The sequence below is a fragment of the Protopterus annectens genome, chromosome 12.part0 (genome assembly GCF_019279795.1).
Source record: "Protopterus annectens isolate FY-2018-M chromosome 12.part0, PAN1.0, whole genome shotgun sequence".
NCBI lineage: Eukaryota > Metazoa > Chordata > Ceratodontiformes > Protopteridae > Protopterus > Protopterus annectens.
The window spans coordinates 131,908,094-131,934,489 of record NC_056746.1 but is presented as its reverse complement, the minus strand read 5'-3'; positions in this window follow the sequence as shown (position 1 = coordinate 131,934,489).

Here is a 26,396-nt window from a genome sequence, read left to right as displayed (position 1 = left end):
TGTTTGCAAGGATATATCAGCAGACTACACAATTCCAGGGCTGTCACAAAGAACCTGGGCACCTGTTGTATTTTCCACAAAACACAGGGGTCACTGTTTATGTCTGTATGCTGTTGATAGTGTGAGGAATTAAACTTCACTTTCTGGAGGCTGGTCTGGTTCACTGGGATAAGGACATTACCATGGTTGATCAGGTCTATATTATAATCTCGAAGGTTTAAAACTTCGAATCACTAAAGATCGAACTTCAGTGATCGAAGTCTTAAACCATTGAAACCAAAAAAAATACTAAATTAAAAAATAAACTAAATAGTGTGTAGGCAGGGGGGCAAGCCCCCCTGCACCCCCACCCCCCTACTTAAATATACCAACTCTGAGAATGCACTACATTGAAGTAAATGGAAATCTCCCCCTATGGAGATTTTTTATTTAAACGTTCGATGTAGTGCGCTTTCAGTATTCTCATGTCGACAATATCGTATTTGATATTGTCAGACTTTGAAATTTTAATATAGACCCTGGTTGAGGTTGATGGTGTTGATGGTTCAAAACTGGCCACACCTACAACTTTTACATGTGAGTTACTCATATGGTAGGAGCCCCACAGACTGTCATAACACCGTAATCTTTTACTGCAAGGAATCTGGACTGTCATAACACCGTAATCTTTTACTGCAAGGAATCTGGACACAGCCAGATAAAATGGGAAGACAGAGGTCCAAACCTACTGACATTATACAGGCTCTGACTAATCTAGAAGGTGGCTAGTATAACAGCAGGTTACAACAGGTCAGATTAGCCACAGTATGTAAAGGCCATCACATAACTTTGTCAGTACTTACAAGAATTCAGTGAACTGCATTTGATAATATATTACCAGATAAGCACAACTGTATGAGGAACAGAGCAGACATATTGGGAATTCTGCAAAATCACATATAGTGAGTGGTATGAAGACTGACACCCTGTGTGTGGTGTTACATCATGTACCCCAGTCACATAATACCTCTCAACCTCTTAAAGCAGGGAATCTGGGCAAAGCCATAAACAATAGTGGGACAAAGGCCCAAATATAAGGAGAAGGATTAACTATTGGCCAGACAAATGTGGAAAGTTGATAGAATAACAGTTTTTTCATTACCATGAAACCTCTGATGTGTATGGAGCCAGTAACTGAAATATCTCACATCATATCCTAATGTCAGTCTATAATGTTTTGCCCCTAATGTGCCAGAAAAATCACAATGCTATGGCAAACAAATGAAAAATATGACACAAAATTCTACACATTCCATTACAATCTGTACAGTTGATATCAGGGAGGTGCTGGACAGTGGAAACAGGCACAGCAGCCAACTGGCTGCAGCACACAAAATCTTGGACTGGAGTACTGGTAGGTCTGGCCTGAAGTCACCTTCGAAGTACTGACAGTCACACTGGGCATGCTCCTACACTTACCCTAACCTGAGCCCATGTCTTTTGCCTCATCTGCCCAAAGACCTGCTATGTGGACATATGTCTGTACAGATATACAGCTACTTATACATTTCTGTCTCTCCCTATACCCCTCATGCTTGATTAGTGTCTCTATTATATGTTACATACACACACACACACACACACACACACACACATATATATATATATATATATATATATATATATATATATATATATATATCATAAGATGTATATATAGCTATATAAAGTACAATGATACATAGACTCCACACATACATCTACAAAACACATTTACATTGCTGCCACACACAAATAAATTTAAGGAGACAATCCTGTTATACAGATTGAGAGAGGTATGGGCAGAGATGTATGAATGTTCCCACATACAACTGACTGCTGGGGTTATCTGCACATGCACAGCACAACATCCATCTGATGGCACCAGACCAAGGCCACAAAAGTACATAATCCACTCACCCACAGACCTCTGAGCCTGCAGGCTGTCACCCTGCAGACGGACATAGGTATGCAGGTGGTGTAATGTACAATGGGTACAATGCACTCCTTGGACAGGCCATATTGTCCCTGCCCACATGTCTGCCTATTGAACTACAAACAGCCACATATGACCAGACTGGTAGGCATACATACATAGCAGGGATATGACTAGGTATCCCACCCCTAGAACACTAGATACAATAACAGTAACAAGCAGTGTCACTCTGCAGGCCACACATGTTGTCTAACACAAGGCCACTTAGTGTACTCCACAAGTACTGTACCTGCATTAACATATATAACAGACATAACCTGTGACACATCCAATAGGTCCTGTGGGCTGTAGTGTGTAATACTAGTTAGGTAAGGGTTCTAATCTCATGTCCTCCAACTGTGTGTGTGTGTGTGTGTGTGTGTGTGTGTGTGTGTGTGTGTGTGTATATCAATATATCCCCTCACACCACTATAGATACTCTCATATGCGCTGTCTCTGTACAATGGTATGCATTTTTGGCCCTGTGACTGGCTGGCGGCCTCTAAATTCCCTCTTCTACAAGGCCTGCTGATGTCATCCACCTTAATTGCACTGGCTGATAGTGTAGCAGCAGATAAACAGTGTCCCACATATGATAAGTACTGCGAGCTATAGTGGGTAACTGTAGATAGGTAGGAGTTCTAATCTCACAGCATCCAAGTGTGTGTGTGTGTGTGTGTGTGTGTGTGTGTGTGTGTGTGTGTGTGTGTATATCCCCTTGCAGCACTTCAGACAAGCCCCTATGGGCTATCTCTGTGCAATGGTTATGCATTTTACGCTCACTGACTAGCTGCTGGCATCAACTGTGGCCTCCATTACAAGGCCTGCTGATGTCATCCACCTTAAGAGCACTGGCTGTCAGGGCAGTAGCAGAAAAACAGTGTAGCACATGTGATAAGCACTGCAAGGTATAGTGTGCAATACTAGATAGGTAAGGGTTCTTCTCTCACAGCATCCAACTTGTGTGAGGGAGTAAATATGTCCTCTAACAGCACTAAAGACATGCCCATGTGGCCTACCCCTGCACATTGTTTATGCATTTTATAGCCCTGTGCCTAGGCACTGGCCCTAAATTGCCCTCCTCTACATAAGTATAATTGATGTCCACCACCATCTACAGTTGTATGCGTAGACTACCCAGGTGACATATATCAAGGGTAGTAGAGTGTGTCACAGGGTATGAAAGCATGATGATGCTGACTGTCGCCATTGTCTCTGACACAATGTTCTATACATATGCACCTAGTGAGCCATGTGCATATACTAGCATATCTTGTTGACATTATATCTCTGCTGTGCTGTCTTGTCATGCTGTGCCACTGTATTACTGCCATGTGTCCATAGTTGCACCACTCAGACTACTGAGGAAAAAAAAAATACAAAGCTCCATGACACACCTGTCTTTCTGTAACACTACTGCCAGTGTACCATCAGGTAACAAAGATACACAAGGTTTGATATTTACTCCTGACACATGCCAGCATACAGTACCTGTTGTGGCCCACAACAACTGCCATGGTATAACACTACTGCCCTACACAAACACATGTAAAGTTATATGCTACATGCATTTGCTGCTTGACTTTTTTGAACCTATTGAGGCAGCTTTAATGGAGGAAGTAGATGGAGGGTCTGCTGCTGTAAAACACACTTTTGTACATGAATGCTGTTTACAGAGTATAGAACAGATGCTTAATACTATATCTACATTTGATATTAAAATGCAGCAACAGAAGAAACGTAAACTGCTGAGGGATACCCCCAGCAATGGTAACAACAAGCAGAAATAACCTATCTGTTAACGTCTACACAGCTGAAGCAGTGAAAGAAACAGGTCATTTGGATTCTTATAGCAGTGATGTGACTAATTGCCCCCCCCCCCCAACTTGAAGGAACTAGCGCAAAGGGGTTAGGAATGAAAATGAAGTGATCAGAAGTTAAGGCCCCCTTAAATTTAGGGGAGTTAAGCACCAGCCTACTACCGGTTTAATCTGCTGCTCTGCAGTGGCAGAGGAAACAGAACAGGCAGTGATCAGCGAGCAGAGGGAGACTGAAGCGATGAGCATTGGACGACAAGTCCTGGAGCCCAGCACAAGGCAAGAAGAAAGGGAAATGGTGAAAAGTCTTGTTTTTAACATTTCCTCTAAAGAATTGACTGTAAATGAATTGAGTCTTCTGAATAAAGGACTCTCTTTTATTTCAGCAGTGAAATTTATGTACAGTGACGTAGTGTTGAATGCATGTTATTTTGCTAGAAATGTTATGTTAAAATTGTTGTTTGAGGGATTTCCTACTGAGGTCAATCAGTTCAAAAAGCGAAGCTTAATTAACCCACCGCTACACCCGTTATTAATAGCTTTTGTTAACTTGTGTGAAAATGACCTTTAAGGCATTGTATATAGTAAAACAAAAATGAAATGTTTTTATAATCTAAGTCCCAATGAACAGTTAGCATTGCAGCAACTTAGTTTAAATGATAAGATATGCATCTGCCCTGATATGCATCTGCCCTACTGAGAAGGGCAGTGCAATTGTAGTTATGGAGTCAGTCTTTTATTATGGAGTAATGTTAGAACATTTGAATGGTGATAATGTTTATACACATTGACTTATTAGACGCCAAGAGGCAGATTAATGTGTTATCAGAGTAAATTGTATGAAATGCTGATAACAGGGATGTTAACATATGATCTATACACATATTTTAATATTGATGAACCTTTGTTTCCCAGTATTAATGGCCTCCCCAAACTACACAGGCATGCTCAGTCACCTACAATGAGACTGACAGTTGCAGGACAAGGGTGGGTAATGGAGCCATTATCAATCTATGTGAAAGTCAAGCTTAAGTTGGCATTGATTCAAGCACCTGCAGGGTTGTGGGACGCACAAGACTTCTTGGTTAGTTTGTATGGATGCTTGAAGGAGTGTCCAAGTAGAACAGAGCTGCTATTAGTAATATTAGATGTCAAAACATTATTTGCAGTCATTCCCAATGACTATGGGACTGACCACACAGAGTATTTGTCAACACAAATTAACTTAATTACCACTTTGTTGTTGGTTTTCGAATATAACATTTTCCTCTTCAAAGATTTATATTAGCTTCAGAAATTGGGCATGGCTATGGGCACGGCATGTGCCAATAGCTACTCCAACTTGGCTAAAGTTTATTGGGAAGAGGCACATGTGATTCATAATCAAGGGTTTAAAGATCACATTGTCTTTTGTTGATGATGTGCTTATTTTATGGAAAGGGGATATACATGAGTTTCATACTTTTATAGATTATATAAATAATAGCACTGATTTTTTTAAAGTTTAGCATCAAAACTTTGACCTCTAATATAGAATTTTTGGATCTGTTAGTTTCTAAAGAATTGAATGGTACTTTTAATACTGAGATTTATAAGAAACTATGCTGGAAGAATAATAAGTTGCATCGGTCCAGCATGCATCCTAGTTATGTTTTTAGGAATTCTACGAAGTGGCAATTTTTAAGGGTTTCCATATTACATACTGATACATGTGCAATGAACCAAACTTATGATTTATTAAGTAATGAGTTTATAGAAAGGGGTTATAAGGAGCAAGTGGTGTGGCAAGTAGCATTACATGCCAGAGAACTTAATATACAGTAGGGCAACCATTCTTTTCTGAGAATGGTGGAAAGAAAAATATTAATAAAGAGCCAGAAGGGAAGATGAGGTTAGCCTTAACATACTGTTGTAATATTGGGATGATATGAGATATTATTAAATGTAACTGGCCTGTCTTATTGATGGATGATAAAATTAAGAGTATAGTCAGATCCTCTCTGGCATTTGCTTTTAAAAATGCTCCCTCCTTGAAACAAAAATTATGTTACGTGAGAGAAAGAAAAATTAGTAAATATCTGAAAGGGTAGGCACATTTCCCTGTCATTCATGCAAAGCTTGTCAACATATTTCTAGGAAGAATTATTTTGTTCATCCAGATACAGGAGCAATGTTTAAGTTTAATATATATGCTGACTATACCAGTACTAGTCTGATTTATTTGGCAACATGCAAACAATGTCCTAGTTTTTATGTAGGAATGACAGGTAGAAGGTTAAAAAATAGGGTATTAGAGCATTTAGGAGACATAAGAAGGGATGTGCCCACTAATGCCTTGAAAAAACATATTAAGCAGAAAGAAGGGCACACATTTGAGTTTATGGTACTCTGCACTTTTAATCTGAGTCCCAGGAGAGGGAGCATTCAGAATAGGATAGAAAAAGAGGAACTACACTGGATTATAACTCTGCAGGCTGGCAAAGGATTTGGCTTGAATCAAAATGTACCTTTAAAACTCCTTCTTATAATACAGAGACTGATTCATTGATTTTTAGCAACTGGAACAGTTTTAATTGGTTAATTAGATGCTTAGATCTGTATTTAAGAGTGTTTATTACTTGTATATTTTATGGTCTGATGAAGTTTTGTATGAAAGCACTTACATGAAGTCTTGGAATAAATCAATACTTTTCTTATAGCCTTGGTTGTTATATCTTCAGCTTGGAGTGTACTCCCCCATGGGATCACCAAGGACCATGTGCCCATAGCCTGCCACATTGGGGTATGGACAGCACACCTCCCTCTGTAGTGCTGGAGGTGTTGCCACTAGGGAACATGAATGTACACTGACACATGGACTACCAGCATATGGTTTTGCTGACCTATGTCCATGGGTTCGACGCACAGCCCCAACCACATGTTCCAGCACAGACAATGTGTGCTCAAAGACAGACACTGTCTGAGCCCACCATCTGTCCACTACATCATTGAAACATTCCATGACATCACCGATGCGGTGGAGGCAGTCACAGATGTTAGACTGTGCTGCATCCATAACCCTAAGCATTCATCTGGTGTTGTGTTCAGCTCATGTCTGTGCCTCAATGACAGCCCAAAATGTACGTCAAGTGACACACAATGTGACATCTGCAACAGGAAGTGGATGGGCAGCAATCCTACTTTGAGCACCCCTGTCAATCTGCTTTTGTGCGACCTCACCAGGTTTCTGGCTATGGCCAGTGTCTACAGTCACTGATGCCATCGTTCTCACACTGTCCTGTACTATGTCACCACCCTCTGAATGTCCAGTATCTGTGGCCTCTGGTGACTGGGTATGTGTGGGCTTACTAACTGTGTGCAGGGACAATGGGGGGCAGAAGAGCAATGTCAACCTTTGGACAGACTCAGCCACCAACAACCCCAACTGTGCCTCACTATGGCCACCATCATCATCAGAGTCAGATAAGACTCTGACATCAGGTTGTGAGGGGGACAGACTCCACCTCCCCATTAACCTGTGAGAAGCAAGACAAAAGCATTACATTACCACCTGCACTATTACATATGGCAATGCATACAGACTCATACAGATGGGGATCCACAACTGCATTAGATGTCCCACATCTTCGCTTCTCTGATCCTATGCACAATACACGCACCCACAATAACATACACAGACAACCCGGGCCCTGTATAACATGCTGTATCTTGATAATGTTGCCAGTTTAATACACCTGTGAGGTATGCAATATGACAGTGTATGTGGTAGCACCACACATAAAACCCAGTACACCTATCTTGATAATGATATGCCAGTTGTAGTACCACTGCATCAGGTATGTTCCTTCTCCTTATTGTGTCTGAATAGGCATCTTGGAGTAATTGCCTCATGTATAGTAGACTATGTAGTTGCTCATAACTATAAGTGCAAACATGTTAATGTTTGTTAATGTTTGTCCACATATGCACCTGTCATTCCCTAGGCTATGCACTGTAGTTAACTACTCCAAAATGGAACATACAATTATTCTTCTCTAGCTAAGCAGAACACTTGTGCAAAAGGCATAATGGTATAGGCTAAATGTGATCAGGCAAAACAGTAGTATGACACTTACCAGTACAGAACCAGGAACTCTAGCCACACGTGACATACCAGTGAAAAGGTGAGGGAGGGGGGATTGTCAGCAACACCAAATGTTGCAGTGTTACAAGGTAATATTTGTGTATATCCACATGTACAGTAGCTAATGTGATACTGGCTGTATTGCTGACATTTGGGGTATGTGTGCACAAATGTGGTGAAAAGCCAACCCCCTCCAATGTAGATAGACCTGACACTCATATACTGATGTGTAGAGTCTGCCACACTGACTGCAAATGCATTATACTGGTGAACAGAGTTGACTTACCTGGATGCTCCCCTGATGTAGATGCTGTGGCACCCACCTCCAGGATGTCTGGCATGATGGTTGTTTGGGAGCTGTGGGTTAATCTTAGGTTGGCCAATTCCTCTGTGGCTGTGACTGGTTGTTGTGTTGCAGGCCCTCCACTGGTGGCAGCATGATCCCTGTCAACAGCAGTTGCCCTTTTACTTGTGGCATTGACCATGTCTATGTCCCAGTGCCGAACCTGCTCATAGGTCTTGTCCTGTTGGCCAATATCATTAACAGCCCTCACAAGGTTGGCCCACAATGCTGCCCACTATGTCATGGTTGAGTCTGAGGGCATCCACTAAAGCATCATTTTCTGCAGATGAAAATGGAAGATGTCTCTGTCAAAACATTGTACCTGCAAGACAACAAGAGGGGGAACACATTACAGGACTAGATACATGGATGCCCACTGTGTACAGAGCCTGCACAACCAAAATGGGTTGCACTATCAACCGCTCCCTCAGATGTCATATTCTGCAGTCTATCAGCACATGACATTATCACCAGGATAGTAGCAATACTGGTTATGTCCCTGTGTGCTGTGACAGAGTCTGCTATATGTCTCTACACCCATCACTGCAGTCTACTGTGGTGTGTCCCCTACGGGCAAAGTCCCATTACTATGTCATACAGACACTGTCAAACAAATAGCTGTGTGCTATTCCAACAACTATATGGGGACAGTCCAGCAACACCAGTGTGCCACAATGACAGACAGCAATGTAATCCTGCTGTAGTATATCTTCCCTGTAGGCAATATACATTTCCACTACAAATATGTTTCCAGAATGTGAATGTGTGTCTCATAAGCGTGGCCATATTGGCACACACATGTGGATGTCTGACAAATGGTTGGCCAATCATTGATGGTTGTTGTCAGAATATAAAGAATCTGGCTGTCACATGCCAGACCCCTCAGAAAACAGTTATGCTACAGTAATATCTCTTAATCTAATCATAGTCTTACTTTGAATGGCCGATATATATACTCTGTCACAGAGTTTGAGCCTGTGTCTCCCCACTAATTATGGCTATGACCTAAATTACTGCTGTACAGGGTTGACAGATATGTTAGTCATAGCTCTCAAGCAATGAGGTACTAATGTCAACAAAACAGTGACCTAGCCAGAGTACATCATGGACAGTCAGGGATACCTTTACAGTGTAAGAACTATTTCTGTGTGACATTGACAGACTGAGAGGAGGTGAATTACAGTACAAAATTTGATATTACAGGTGTGTACACCCTTAGTTGCTGTCAATATGTCAAACTCATAATCCACTTGCTTTCTTACAACAAACGGTCATTATTGAAGGGAGTACCAGGGGTAGAACTATGATATGATCAAAGCAGGGACAGTTGAAAGGTATGTCTGTAGCTGCCGGACAGCAGAATATCACCAACATGTCGATGCCATAAATCTACGACAGGTATACTTTTGTAATCCCTATTCCCCATACCTCCACCCTATCATCAGCATCCCATTTTATGGGGACATGTATTATATAACTGGTAGAGTGAAGTAATCTTATTTTGACCAAAACCTCTGCAAACAGCTTGCAAACCATTGTCTGTCTTGAGTATAGTAACATACAGCCCTGTTCCCATAAGCAGTTGATTGGCTTTTGCAGGTAATGCTCATTAACAGACAGGTGACTGTCTGTGGCTCAGACTTGCTAATTGCATCCAAAACAACTGGGTTACACTTTTATTAGCCAATGACATGGCACAACAGTGTGATCTTTAAGGCCTTCATGTAGGCCGTGGCCTCTTTCTTAGTCTTTGAGCTGGACATTAGTGAAGTGTGAAGACTACAGCATCACAGAGGGTAGGTACAAATACTGTCCACTGTTGAGATTTATGAGGTACGTCCACAGTTTTGCATGGTATGTTTGGCCATTGTCCCATGACATTGTGATTATCTGGCAGTTCAGTGGTAAACATTGTGGGTTGTGGTCAGTAAGAAGAGAGAAAAAGATACATGTGAGTGTCAGATGTCATACCTGTCAGAATATGCATGCTGATGCAGTAGCTGCTATTCTATCAGCTCACTGTTTTTGTAGGGGCAAACTGTGAAACATGTCCCTGTGACTGGACCTTTATCCCCCCACCCTTTATGTATGGTTGTTCCTGGATCCCTTGTTCTAGGTGATTGTGAGGTATGATAGGTCTGTAGCAGCTAGCTTTACATACAGCTGTGTATGTTCCAGGCTGCAGCTGCAGGCTAGGACACATGGGGGGGGGGGGTTGAACACTTTGGAGGACAGCAAGCTGTATGTGTAAGCAAAGCAGCAATGTTAGCTCTGTCATTACAGCAGAGCCAGGGTAAGGGTACCCTTTACAGTCCACTCAAAACATGTGCTTAAGGTACATCTGTTATGTAACAGTACCAATCACAGAGTAGTAGGCAACATATAGTTAGGCTATACAAATATGTGCAGTTTGTCCCTACCTACAGTCCTTTTACTTGTAAACATGGGTAGCAGTTAATTCAGTTGTAGCAATCTGTGTGGGTTATAATTGCATGACTCAGTCGTTACTTGCTGTGTTCACAACAATGTAAGTGAAGTACAACATACTAGATTCAAACCCCGGACAGTGGGTGGCTAAACATACTGCATGCAAGGCATTTAACAGACTGAGCTACTGAGTCAGTGTTGCAGTAGGTGTATTTGCAAGATATATGTGCATACATAAAGCCTGTGACGCACATTGTCTGCATCCATCAATATGTGCATGGCTTTCAAAGGCAGTTGTTCTACAGCCGGGTCACAGTTATGCACATGCACTGTGCCATTGCTGCCTTAGCAGGTATGTTTAAAGATGTTGCTGATAAAAGATTACATTTACCTGCTATCACAGGCCTCACATCCATCCATCATTATTTATTTGGCTGTGTACTGGTGTACATTTTGCATCAGAGTCCCAGGGACACTCCCATTTTTCCCAGTGAATGTACTTGCAGTCTGTCAGTGGCAATCAGTACATTTTGCTGGAAACACCTGTTTTAATTAAGAGTTGAGTGGCCTAGATGACAGGGACCTGGTTTGGAGAAGTAACAGGGCTTTTTACTTTGTAGATGTGCCTAACACTGTGAAAAACACATAAGATCATTAAGGCACATTAAAGCACTTTTAAGTAGGTTTGTATGGTGAGCCGCTTAGCTCTGCTCAAACCCATGCTAAAAATTTTAAAAGAAAAGATAAAGGGGTGATAGGACAGTGGTGAAATGGGGGCAAGCAGGGGGAAAAGCATACTGAAAGGCAGGTAGGGATATGCAGAAGGGGTGCAGGGAAGAACCATAGTTTTCAATGTCTTGTACAGCAACAGCTTTGCAGTTTGACAGATTTTGTGGATGAATTTGGACTCTGAAACCCCAGAAAAAAGGGTGACAACAACATAAATGTGGTGTCAAGCCAATTAGACCAAATTAGTTGTGCCCAGTGGACACATGCAAAATGGAGAGCTATGTATGAGGAGACACTTTTTGCAGGAACGGTGCCCTTTTAAGGAGAAACTGGAATGTTGAGGAAGGGATATAAGTACATGTGGAGAGGTAAGCTGGGTAGGACAGAATGCAATTACAGGCAAACAAGACAGACAAGACAGCAGACAGAGGTGGTAAACACCAGCGATGGGGAGGGTGTTGTAGAACCTGAGAAGCATGTGCTTCCAGATGGCAGCAGCATGACTGAGCTCCCTATCCATGGGCAGTCAACACTGCTCCTTCACTGCCCCAAAGTTGGCTGTGCTGGAGGCTTGGCGCCAGGGCCATCAGGCCCTACCAGGTTGAGTCTGCCCCCAATCCAGTGCAGGCATCGTTCATAGCTGATATAAATTATCCTGTGCAACATGACTGGTAGTTGATCTTGGGTGACTGATACCCATCTGCCACTGCTCCCAGGGGGGCACATCCCCTGTGGCAGTTCCACCCAAAGGTGGTGCAGGGCCAGCAGAGGTGGCACTACCAGCCTGGGTCCCGGATGCACTGGTACCCAGTGCCATGGCCATCTGAGGTAGGGTAGGCAGATCAGCATGAACCGCCTTCCTGTCATGCTGTTGTGATAGAGGTATAGCAATGTGTATAGGTTAGTTATGAACAACACAATTTGTTAGTAATAACACCATGCCAGAACATTGGAAATAACCCAATCCCACTCAATGCATAGCATATGGAACACAGCAATAAATAACATAACAGACAGTATATTGACAGCATGCCAGTAACCGTTATGGCATAAGGCCAACAACATAGGTATCTGACAAGATATGTTAATATGCAGCCGTGTTAATATATAACAACAGTAAAACACATGCTCCAAAATAAAGTTTAATGTAACAGCAGATGTTAATAGTAAACCATAACCAATGGATAACAATAATAAATAAATGAAGATAAGGGGTGGGGAGAGAGAAATACAGTCCATTAATAGCAGCATTGTCTATTTTGTGGAGAACAGTACTACTATCTACTCTACAGGTCTACCCCTCCTTTATGTTTACAAGTGGACTATAGCTGCTGTAGCTCATACTTACCGCTCAAGCCATCCTAAGATGGGCAGTATGGGCCAAGCCGTAACAACTGCAGGTAGTAAACTACACAGAACACTTGCACATCAGGTGGACCTATAAAACTACCAAGGTGTACTGTTGAGATTTATGAGGTACGTCCACAGTTTTGCATGGTATGTTTGGCCATTGTCCCATGACATTGTGATTATCTGGCAGTTCAGTGGTAAACATTGTGGGTTGTGGTCAGTAAGAAGAGAGAAAAAGATACATGTGAGTGTCAGATGTCATACCTGTCAGAATATGCATGCTGATGCAGTAGCTGCTATTCTATCAGCTCACTGTTTTTGTAGGGGCAAACTGTGAAACATGTCCCTGTGACTGGACCTTTATCCCCCCACCCTTTATGTATGGTTGTTCCTGGATCCCTTGTTCTAGGTGATTGTGAGGTATGATAGGTCTGTAGCAGCTAGCTTTACATACAGCTGTGTATGTTCCAGGCTGCAGCTGCAGGCTAGGACACATGGGGGGGGGGGGTTGAACACTTTGGAGGACAGCAAGCTGTATGTGTAAGCAAAGCAGCAATGTTAGCTCTGTCATTACAGCAGAGCCAGGGTAAGGGTACCCTTTACAGTCCACTCAAAACATGTGCTTAAGGTACATCTGTTATGTAACAGTACCAATCACAGAGTAGTAGGCAACATATAGTTAGGCTATACAAATATGTGCAGTTTGTCCCTACCTACAGTCCTTTTACTTGTAAACATGGGTAGCAGTTAATTCAGTTGTAGCAATCTGTGTGGGTTATAATTGCATGACTCAGTCGTTACTTGCTGTGTTCACAACAATGTAAGTGAAGTACAACATACTAGATTCAAACCCCGGACAGTGGGTGGCTAAACATACTGCATGCAAGGCATTTAACAGACTGAGCTACTGAGTCAGTGTTGCAGTAGGTGTATTTGCAAGATATATGTGCATACATAAAGCCTGTGACGCACATTGTCTGCATCCATCAATATGTGCATGGCTTTCAAAGGCAGTTGTTCTACAGCCGGGTCACAGTTATGCACATGCACTGTGCCATTGCTGCCTTAGCAGGTATGTTTAAAGATGTTGCTGATAAAAGATTACATTTACCTGCTATCACAGGCCTCACATCCATCCATCATTATTTATTTGGCTGTGTACTGGTGTACATTTTGCATCAGAGTCCCAGGGACACTCCCATTTTTCCCAGTGAATGTACTTGCAGTCTGTCAGTGGCAATCAGTACATTTTGCTGGAAACACCTGTTTTAATTAAGAGTTGAGTGGCCTAGATGACAGGGACCTGGTTTGGAGAAGTAACAGGGCTTTTTACTTTGTAGATGTGCCTAACACTGTGAAAAACACATAAGATCATTAAGGCACATTAAAGCACTTTTAAGTAGGTTTGTATGGTGAGCCGCTTAGCTCTGCTCAAACCCATGCTAAAAATTTTAAAAGAAAAGATAAAGGGGTGATAGGACAGTGGTGAAATGGGGGCAAGCAGGGGGAAAAGCATACTGAAAGGCAGGTAGGGATATGCAGAAGGGGTGCAGGGAAGAACCATAGTTTTCAATGTCTTGTACAGCAACAGCTTTGCAGTTTGACAGATTTTGTGGATGAATTTGGACTCTGAAACCCCAGAAAAAAGGGTGACAACAACATAAATGTGGTGTCAAGCCAATTAGACCAAATTAGTTGTGCCCAGTGGACACGCATGCAAAATGGAGAGCTATGTATGAGGAGACACTTTTTTTGCAGGAACGGTGCCCTTTTTTAAGGAGAAACTGGAATGTTGAGGAAGGGATATAAGTACATGTGGAGAGGTAAGCTGGGTAGGACAGAATGCAATTACAGGCAAACAAGACAGACAAGACAGCAGACAGAGGTGGTAAACACCAGCGATGGGGAGGGTGTTGTAGAACCTGAGAAGCATGTGCTTCCAGATGGCAGCAGCATGACTGAGCTCCCTATCCATGGGCAGTCAACACTGCTCCTTCACTGCCCCAAAGTTGGCTGTGCTGGAGGCTTGGCGCCAGGGCCATCAGGCCCTACCAGGTTGAGTCTGCCCCCAATCCAGTGCAGGCATCGTTCATAGCTGATATAAATTATCCTGTGCAACATGACTGGTAGTTGATCTTGGGTGACTGATACCCATCTGCCACTGCTCCCAGGGGGGGCACATCCCCTGTGGCAGTTCCACCCAAAGGTGGTGCAGGGCCAGCAGAGGTGGCACTACCAGTCTGGGTCCCGGATGCACTGGTACCCAGTGCCATGGCCATCTGAGGTAGGGTAGGCAGATCAGCATGAACCGGCCTTCCCTGTCATGCTGTTGTGATAGAGGTATAGCAATGTGTATAGGTTAGTTATGAACAACACAATTTGTTAGTAATAACACCATGCCAGAACATTGGAAATAACCCAATCCCACTCCAATGCATAGCATATGGAACACAGCAATAAATAACATAACAGACAGTATATTGACAGCATGCCAGTAACCGTTATGGCATAAGGCCAACAACATAGGTATCTGACAAGATATGTTAATATGCAGCCGTGTTAATATATAACAACAGTAAAACACATGCTCCAAAATAAAGTTTAATGTAACAGCAGATGTTAATAGTAAACCATAACCAATGGATAACAATAATAAATAAATGAAGATAAGGGGTGGGGAGAGAGAAATACAGTCCATTAATAGCAGCATTGTCTATTTTGTGGAGAACAGTACTACTATCTACTCTACAGGTCTACCCCTCCTTTATGTTTACAAGTGGACTATAGCTGCTGTAGCTCATACTTACCGCTCAAGCCATCCGCATGGGGCAGTATGGGCCAAGCCGTAACAACTGCAGGTAGTAAACTACACAGAACACTTGCACATCAGGTGGACCTATAAAACTACCAAGGTGTACTGTGAGCTGATGTAATGACTGATACATTCCTGGTTAGATACTCATGTAGATGGTAAATGTGTGACAGAGGGATCAGGCACTACTAATTACATGCCATGACAGCATGACACTTGAGAGACATGTATGTATACAGTAGAAAAACTGTACTACTACCAGGCCTTAAAAAAAACTAGAACTAAAACAAACCAGACAAAACAAGAACTGCTGGATGCACTCGAACACTCAAATATTTATGTGAAGTGCTTTTCGTCCGGGACAATACCCAGACTTCTTCAGACCAAACCTTGCTTGACAGGCATGGGGATAGAACCCAGTAGCATCAAATGTATTCATTGACTGCAGCAACCTTTAGCAGACACTCCAGGCATACAGCCATACTAATGATTACACATTTTATTTATTTCATGTTATTAGTATTATATTTATTTTCTTTATTTTATGCTGTGTATTGACATGCCTGGTAATGATTTTAGCAGTCTGTGACATCTAAGCACACAATTATTTACCCAGACTATGGGCTAACTCACCAGTTTTCCTGTAGTTCCTGTGGAGAGAAAATCTGTAATCATTTTGTGACTGCTACTGTAATATATAGTGCTGCAGAGCACTTGATTTGAACTCTGGTTTGTGTGTTTCAAAATGTACTTCAGCCAGAGCATTTAACAAACTGAGCTACTGAGTCACTGCTGCTTACTGACTGACTGATATTTGCCTAGAGCTCACCTGGAACCAGTATAGGACGGCCTTTTAGTAGTACAATTTTATAGTAGACTGCAGTGACAGTTGAACACACAGGCATGAATTTCAAGCATGACAGAGATACTAGGTAACTTATACATTACTGCATAGAATGCTGGTGTACACAACATATTTCTCATGGATTGGAATATCTGTGAAGTCTACAAACCATATCAGATTATTGGGTTTGCTAGCTCACCCATATACATTTGCAGACAGTATATTTGCAGTCTACAGCTATTACACTGTTATACTTTTCTGCAGCACCATACCTCAGAGCCTAAATGCATATAGCTGAAATTCATTGGTTAAAACAAGACAATCCTGATATACACAATATACCTTGGATGTTATTGTTATTGTTTCATGTGTTATTGCAAGACAGGTGTCATAATTAATTTCTTGTAAAACAGCTCTGAATCTACACTTATTGTACAACACTCCTTATTAGCTATATCTTGAGGCAGAAACTGGTATTGTTTTGTGTTTTTATTACAGAACGGTTGTCATAATCGATTTAATGAAAACAGCCCTAATTCCACACATATTGCACAACACTGCTTTATTACAGGTACCTTCATGCAGTTACTGGTATAGCTTCACATTTTTATTGCACAGCAGTTGTTGTAATGCAGATGTTGCAATTCAGCTATAATTCCACAGTTATTGCAGTAGAAACGTTATTTCATTTACTTTAGCAAAGTTAATACTTTACTCTTCCCTGCTTATTGAACTACAGTTGGCAGTAGTCACTTATTGAAATACAGTTCTACATCCACATTCACTGCAATGCAATCTGTACTGTATATACCTAATAGCGGGTAATTATTTACTCTTTCTTGCTTATCTGACTATAGATTGCAAAATACAACTGTGCTCACCACATTCACGGTGCAACTTGGCCAAGCTCCCGGCATGCTCCTAAATGTTGTGAGCCCTCTTGTCTGCAGCTGTTGGGTGATAAGACCACCATTATGCATACCAATTTAGCAGACATTCAGATTAGATATTAGTGGTACACACATCAATGTACTTACATACATGTGGGACATCCCCTGCCCAAAACATTTGGACCCAGATATCCAAGACATCCCCTTGCATTGTCTCAGGTCATTGTAGTGGTGACAACACTGCTCACCTGTTAGGAGGATACCAGTTGCACAGGTGAGGTCCCTTGCCAGCTGGTCCCAGGCCTCTGGCTTGCACTCTCCCTGCAGGAGCCAGCCTTCATGGCTTTTAATAAGGAGTCTGACCATGTGCCTGAACTCCATGATGCCCCGATTCTGTGTCCAGAAGTGTGAACTCTCTCCACTTGCCATAGTGTATCCCTCAGATAAAGCACTCCAATGGATTATGCTGTATTTATGCCTGTTGAGCTTACTATAGCATGTTTTCCCACCCTTTCTCACCATTGGCCAATTTTTAAAAATGCTGCACATCACTTGGCACCACCCATACCAGCACAGCTGAACTGAGCAGTGCTTAAACTGAAAATGCTTAGCAGTATGCATACCAGCTAAGCACAACCAAGCAATGCCAAGCACTGCCAAGCAGTGCATAAATAGACATTGTTTAAGCAGTGCTTAGCAGGTCTTAGCAGTTCTTAGCAGAGCTTAGCTGAGCACAGCAGATCGGGATTGAAAAATAATCACAATAATTTGTCTTTGGAAAATAAATGCTTAGTTTCTCTTCCCTGTATTCAAACCCAACACCTGCTGCACACAAGGCCATAACTCTAAACACCTGGGTATGTGGAATGCTGTTATATTTTTACCTATACGTCAGAGATAACTTTAAGCACTGCTAAGCACCATGCCATGCAAACCTGCTAAGCTATGCTTAAGCTTGTCCTTTGAATCACAAATTAAATGCATCCAGTTTCTATTTTTAGATATTTGGCACAGGTCAATTGCTGCGCCTCATGCCGCACCACACAAACCTGAAAAAAAACTTAAATACATTGATATAATGCACTTGGACTGTGTGGGGGGTGTGTTACTCATCTGCGGACACAGTCAGACACTCGCTACACTGATTCAATAACCGTGTTCCATGGCTCTCCCACAGCAATGTGCCATTATTAATATGCATAGAGCGCTGCCAAGGAGGATCCGCATACACGGACACAGTAACTTCCATGTAGGCTCTACACTATACCTACATGGATGTTATTAAATCTGGGAGAAAATATTTTCCAATGAGAATAGCACCAAGTTCAAAATCCAAAAATCCAATACACTCATACGCCAAAAGGTTTTAATAGAAGCAAAGCTTTCGGGTTAACCACCCTTCATCAGTACATAAAATTGAATGAATCTAAGAACATTTAAATAGGAACACAATTTCATCACATGATTCAGCCAGCCTACCAAATTCTTCAAACAATTAATCTCTTAAAAAAACAGTATGTGAATGTTTAAAACACCTATAATATAAAAAAATATATTAAAACGTACAAATATATCCATATACATTCATGGAACATTTCATATAGCTTTCATAATTAATATAGAGAATGATTAATAAAGCACAACAGTACTATAAATAAAGCAAAAAATATATTAAAAATATATACATATCTATCTCTCTGCTACTCAATCAAATTGTTAGTGTGTTTAGTGTAGAATGTAATGAAGTCTAAATATTTTCTCTTTGTCTTTTGACAAGAACTGGTTTCAGACTAGTCGCTACATTTAATCCAGTGTGCATTTGTCATGATAGGTAAGACTATCAGAAAGTTAAAAGAGCGCATAATAGAACATAAGTCTGAAATCAGAAGGGAAATCATGACAAATGCACTAAGTAAACATATTAAGGAAAATGAAGGGCATGTGTTTAAGTTTAGAGTGATTTGTGAGGTTAATCTTGATTTGAGAGGGGGTGATATTAATAATGCTTTAGAACTGAAAGAACTTGAATGGATAATTAGATTAGATGCAGAACAACTACCTGGATTAAATGTAGCGACTAGTCTGAAACCAGTTCTTGTCAAAAGACAAAGAGAAAATATTTAGACTTCATTACATTCTACACTAAATATAATTTGCAGTCCTTGAAAATTCATACTCAAAACATTAATCTTGTTAAAGTCATCCTGTTCTGTGTCACTTAAATTACTTAAGGATGCATAGGTTTCAGTCTATTCATGGACGCGAGATGTTGCCATTGGTTTAAGAGTCATTGGGTAGGTTGGAGGTTCTGTGCTCCATAAGCTCCAAAAAAAAAAAAAAAAAAAGAAGTCATCATTGTCAACTGTTCATCAGGAAAAATCAATGAAATAATTTTATCTCATCAAACATTACTTCACTTAGGAAGAAATTAAGACTGCATAAAGTAATGAAGGACTTGAATGTTGTTTAACCTCCCATAACCTACCATTATGTTTACAAAGTAAATTATTCCTGCGTTCATTTATATGGCCTATTTAGAGTCACTTATCTTATTCTACCCTCTTCTAGTTTCACGCCACCATATAAAAAACATGTCTTTGGATTTGCATGTATAATCTGTTGGTTTTGGGACACTAATATAGGGCATCCACCTGTACAGCTGGGTTCTGGGTTAAAGAACAGATGCAGGGGGGTTAATGTTCAAGCAGAGGGTCAGAGAACCTACACAACTCTTCTGTAATAACAGTGATGCATGACTACCTTATTGACACCTGCTACAATAGTGAGTGCAACAGTACAATATGGAAAAGGATCAGTTATGCTCAAAAGTTATATAACAACAATAATACACATTTGTTTCCTAAGGAAGGCAGAACAGTGGGAGAAGAAAAAAACAAGTTCTGAAGGGTAGATCACAATAATCCTATACCATTCTATCTTGTGACAGACACTAGGTGGACAAGTACCTGGCTGACCTGCACCTATTCAGGTGGCCTAAACTGGATATTCAGACTGAGGGATCACTTGAGTACTGTGCAGTGATATCGAGAATTGCTTTCTTGTTATGGAGGCACTAGTACAGGTTCATCTCCAAGAAAATCTAAAAACTGAAAAAAAAAAAAAGATTTTATGATCTGACTGGAGAAATCTGGTACACGTAGGGAACCTCTGTGTCACTTAACTAGCCTAACTAAATCAAGAGTTAAAGACAAGTTGTATTGTAGAATACAGCTTTCTGAGTGTGATGTTTGTTGTTTTGAATCCAGTCAGCTCACAACAAAGAGCAGGAGCATTAGTTGTCCAAGTAGCTAAGTGGATTCCAGACATTTCCACTGTACCCTGCTGGATTCCACACATTTCAACTGTGTGCTACTGGATTCCATACATTTCTATTGTGTGCTACTGAATTTCACACATTTCTTCTGTAGGCTATTGGATTCCACACATTTCTACTGTAGGCTATTGGATTCCACACATTTCTACTGTGCACTATTGGATTCCACATATTCCACTGTGCACTACTGCTTTTGATATTAAGTGTGGTTTGGTCATATCCTGCAGGCTTACAAAGCTATCCATACAGTGACCTTAATTTCACCATTATATGGACTGAGACACAGCAGTTGATGGAGCAATTCAGAGATGTGTAAAACACATGTACTGTGGTATTCCTCTGAACTGAATTTCCAGAAATTCCTATCATATAGGTCACTAGAATGTGATAACTTGCAACTACATCAAAGCAAAACATTTTAGTGGACACTATTGAAACAAGTGCCTGCAATATGGCATGCTGTGATTCTCCAAGGCAATGCCGGGGATACTGTCATTACCCATCCCAATATGGCATGCTGCGATCCTCCAAGGCAATTCAGGGGTACAGTCAGTACCCATCTTGCAAGAACCTCATTGATCAGCAGATCTGGGACCACTTTTCTGTGGATGGATAGAATTTACTGTAGCTTGTTAAATTGTGTCACCCACATGTTGACTCAAGATGGCTGCATGTACTAACTCTCACTGGACAGAAAGGTATGTGTTTTTTTAATCATCTTAGCTACATGGACTTTTCAGTGACCTGTAGGCGGACATGATAGGAATATCATAGGCATCATTTATGTGTGTTCTATACTAGAGCCGCAACATTATGCTGCAATAGGTAAGAACGCATATATGCTTCTACACATTGCACTGTAAAGAACCGCCATTATGAAGGATATTTACACCAAAGCCCATTTGCCTGAGGTTCTTGGAGCAACATATAGGTGGTACAGAGGCCTTTCTGTAGAGTTACTATATAAGCAGGTAGCAGGTCTCATGTAATGGTCCTACTGTCACAAGTAGCACCATATATTCACTAGAACAACAATCAATGACCTGTACCTACATTCTTATACCACAACATAAAACTGCACATGGAGAAATGCGACAGATGGTGAAATACATTTTTGGCCAACTGAATGGATGCTTCAGCAGCCTTGTTGTGTCCAGTGAGCACCAAAGTATTCACCAGAGTCCTAAAGCTAAATATTCATTGTGACTGTCATGCTCATAAAATGGCTGCACAAAGCTCACCATAACTGTAGCAAGAGCTGAGGAGCATAATGGGCAATAAGAGGATGAAGATGGAGCAACAGTGCCCCATGTTAGATAGAAGCAGGTAAAGTACATCCCAACACTGGCAAAGTAGTGTCATCTGGTCTAAAACTATGAGCCATGACAGAGACCGTGCAGAATAAAATGATACAGGCATTACCACACCCGGGACATGTAAGACAGTGCATGGACTGGCCCCACTGTGCATCAGGCATTATCTTACCCAGACAGGTTAAATGACAGGCAGGGCATGGCTATCAAGGTTTGCACATGTAGAAGTACATAGTGACAGGTAACAAATATGCTATCATATGGATGTGGCATCCATGAAGTCTAGTAGCAGTTTGTCAGATCTCTTTCAGTTGACTCAGTTTTCAGAAACTCAAAATTCATATGGTCAAGACCATATGATCGAGTTTTTAGAAAACTTGAAGCTTTTGAATGGACATGGTGGTGCAGTGAGGACTGGGAAATTTACCATTTTCATCACTGTAGTGCAATCTCAGAGATGGTATATATAGTTTGCAGGGGGTGCAGAGGGGCATGCCCCCTGCATAAAGATAAAAAAGTAGATTTTTGTGGGGGGTTTTTTGTTGATGTTCGAGTTTTTGGAAACTCGATCATATGGTCTTGTCCATATGAATTTCAAGTTTCTGAAAACTTGATCATCTGACATAGATCCCAGTTTGTCATACATCACATCCTCCAGTGGCTGAGTGGTGCTGCAGTGTGGTGAAAGTTAGTGATATATTCAGTGATGACCTGTGGTATTAGGGCTTGATGTAGTCCATGGCAAGGGCAGCACAGAATTCCAGGACCATATATACCCTGATGTGGTGCCCCTTGTCAGAAGCCAAAAACTATGTATGGATCGCTTGCCCTGGATGATGGCCATGAGTAGACTTGCCTCTCCTTCTTCCATCTGGAGATATTGATGGTGCAGAACTTTGGTAATAAAAATGTGCAGCCTGGGTAGGTGTCCTTGGGTGGAATCAAAGATGTATTGGTGTCTACAAATGTAAGACTAGCTCTGAAAAAGGGAGATGGTCTGTATGGCATTTTGGTATGCTCAGCCAGTAACTCTCCACCATGCATCTGGACCCTTCTACAGCTATGGACACCATGGTCTGGAGAGGCAGACCTGAAGGTCATTGCCATCTATCTTATGGCTGCACAAATGTCTACAGTGTTAGGCACCAGTGACTTGAGCAGGATTCACTGTTCTCCATGCCATGGAGCAGGTGATACACATCATCCTACTGTCCATGCAGGAGATATAGTTTGTCAGACACACCATGCAGTACACTTACTATCTCCATAATAGTATGGATAGGAGTTGCCTGTTCCTGGATCACTGACATGGATATATACTGATCAATGCATTACACCCAGATCAGCGACACACCAGTTGGTGCACAGACATGGCAGGTGCAGTGCGGCTCACAGATTCTATGTAACTTGTTAACTTTTATGTAGCCTAAGTAAGGCTCCCAGTCACAGGTCAGGCACTAAACACTGATGAATCTGGAAGTTCAGTCTGTTCTCACACAGGCTAATTTTGTGTGTGTGTGTGTGTGTGTGTGTGTGTGTGTGTGTGTGTGTGTGTGTGTGTGTGTGTGTGTGTGTGTGAGTGTGTGTGTGTAAATATGTGTGAATCCTCCAATCTTAGTGTTGTTGACAGTGCCATATGTACATTGTCATTATCACTAGCCACAAGTGACCCGCTAATGAGGCATGTGCTATTTCTTTGATCTGGAAAGCCCAACAGTAGAATCTGTGAAACTATAAAGACCTGATACCTGTATCAGAACTAAAAATATGCAAAAAACACTTATCTACCTCCAATGGCAAATACAGTGGTAGATTGCACAACTTTTAAGAACATTTATATTAATTTAACATATTTAGAATATATACACAGAAATGAAGAAATTCAACATCACATACTGTTATACATTGTTATGAATACATTGAATCATCAAGGTAATCTTTTAGACTTAACACATCAAGTGTTATTATTTCACTAGCAATATTTTAAGGCTGTTCCAACCACTCAAAGTCTTAGTATGATTTATTGATCTTATTCTGATCACTTCTTTTTCACTAGCAATATTTGAAGGCTGTTCCAACCACTCAAAGTCTTAGTATGATTTATTGATCTTATTCTGATCACTTCTTTTTCAGTTTTATATAGTATTGCTGTTGAATTTAAAAATTCATTGGATGTAGGAACTGGGCTCAATTTCTAATTTTTTGTAATAACTTTTCTAGTAACTACCAAAAGACTCCAAAATATTTGTTTGTTGTTTGTCTTTTACAGATACAAGCAATGGAACATTCATTAGTATTAATGATCTAGTTAAAGAACAATTATCAGTCCATAACCCCTGAAAAAACACACTTTTCTCTTCCCAGTATACATTTAATTTTTCACAATCCATAAACATGAGTGTCTAATCATCTTTAGAGATTGAGCAATGTTTGACTAGCAAATGAGTATATAAATACCTTATTGTGCAAGGTGTTGGAGTTGTAGCTCAGAGGTACCTGGAGGACAAATATGCAGAAGAGTCATGATGAATATATCCCACTTCACACGCTGTATAATTTGCAATATGACAGTATAAAGGCTATTACTAACATGATACATCTATCCTACAGGGAATACATTCATTTGAGTGACCTACCTTTCCTCGATCGGGTATAACACCGAGTTTAAATGTCGAAATTCTCAGTGATGAACGGCTGGAATGTCATACAAAACACCGGATGTGACATTTCCGACCGCTCTACCATCTAAACAAGCACTACCATGGGTCAAAAAGGAGGGATATTTTGCTTTTCACTACAATTGCATTCACAATTATGAGAATTTGCCGCACTGCTTTCGAACATTTTCCAATCGGCCACCCACCGGCCAATCAAATGAATTCATACCTTCCTACAGACACTTGTGAGGCTACTGCCTTCACTGCTCTGATATCCAAGCCCTAACAAGGTCGGAAAGCCTATTCTGACTCCTGAGAGAGGGACACCAGGATCTCTTCAAGTTCTGTGAGTTGCTTCTGTGAGGCTGGTCTATCTCTTGCTGTGAGCATGATGCTGGCAATGTCTATTGTGTTTTTTTTCCCAAACAATATCAGTTACTCTTTGTCATACCTATTGTGGAGTCCGATTAAGTCTGACCACACCTTTGATGTTCTGCACCACTCCTTGTCAGACCTGGTCCTGATAAAGCTTGTCTATGTTACCTTTACCCAGGATGTACATGCCTTGTGTATGTAGGGTCTGGGTTACATCTCAACATCCGAGATGGTGAATTTTTCTAGCTGTTGCCTCTCTGGAGGTCCCATGGCAAGGTATGTACACCTGGTCATGTGTGTGTGTGTGTGTGTGTGTGTGTGTGTGTGTGTGTGTGTGTGTGTGTGTGTGTGTGTGTGTGTGTGTGTGTGTGTGTGTGTGTGTGTGTGTGTGTGTGTGTGTGTGTGTGTGTGTGTGTGTGTGTGTGAGTTTGTGTGTACATTGCCTTCTCCCCAGTTTACTGGCCATTTACTTGTCCGTGTTCTGCTATGACAGGTGCTCCCTTTTCTGTAGAAACTACAGCAAAGGGCAGGTTAGCACAGCACACTATGTTCCTATCACCCAACCTTTGGTACCATGCATCTGTATGTATGTGGGTCATTTTATTCAGTATGATATGTCCTACACTAGGTGCATGCAGCCCATGACACTGTCACTACATTGTGTGATATTCACACACCCACATACCTCACTTCTTCAATGTCTCATGCTGATATCCACAATCGACATTGATTACAATGCAGGAGCACATTGTCAAGCATTTTGTCTTCCTTCTGTCGGCCTTTCTGAAGGTGCAGTGTCCTGTCCTAATTCAAGAATTGCTTCTCTTAATGCAGTCTCACAGAATATGGTATGCTCACATTATAGCATACTAATAAAGAATGTTATGGAGTGGCAGATATGCTAATGAGGGAATTTAGTGTGATGGCTCTAAATCCTTACCTTATCTCAGCTTGGTATTCACACATAGGGCCACTTCTCTGCTTGTTGCCATTCATGCTTAGGACTAGGAACATGTGCACACACTATAATGAGGTACAGAAACTGTGAAACTTGTAACACCATTGTACCATGCAACGATAGTTGCAGTACTGCTATGTCACTGCTATTTTATGATGCATGATCTGTGATATCTAAATATGCATCTGAGCACACAGGATGACCATTTTGCTCCTTGAGTCAACCTGTGTATGTTGACATGGATTCTACAGGGGCTAGGAACAGCAGTGTTCCTGCATAGTTTCTCAGAGAGAGAGAGAGAGAGAGAGAGAAAGTAAGATGTTCTTTGTTCCACTATAGGGTCTGTAAGGAGCCTCAGTAGGGTCAGTGTGAATAAAGTAGTTTCATGGAACAAGCTTGTCAGTATGGTGAATGAAGTCATTGGCATCACC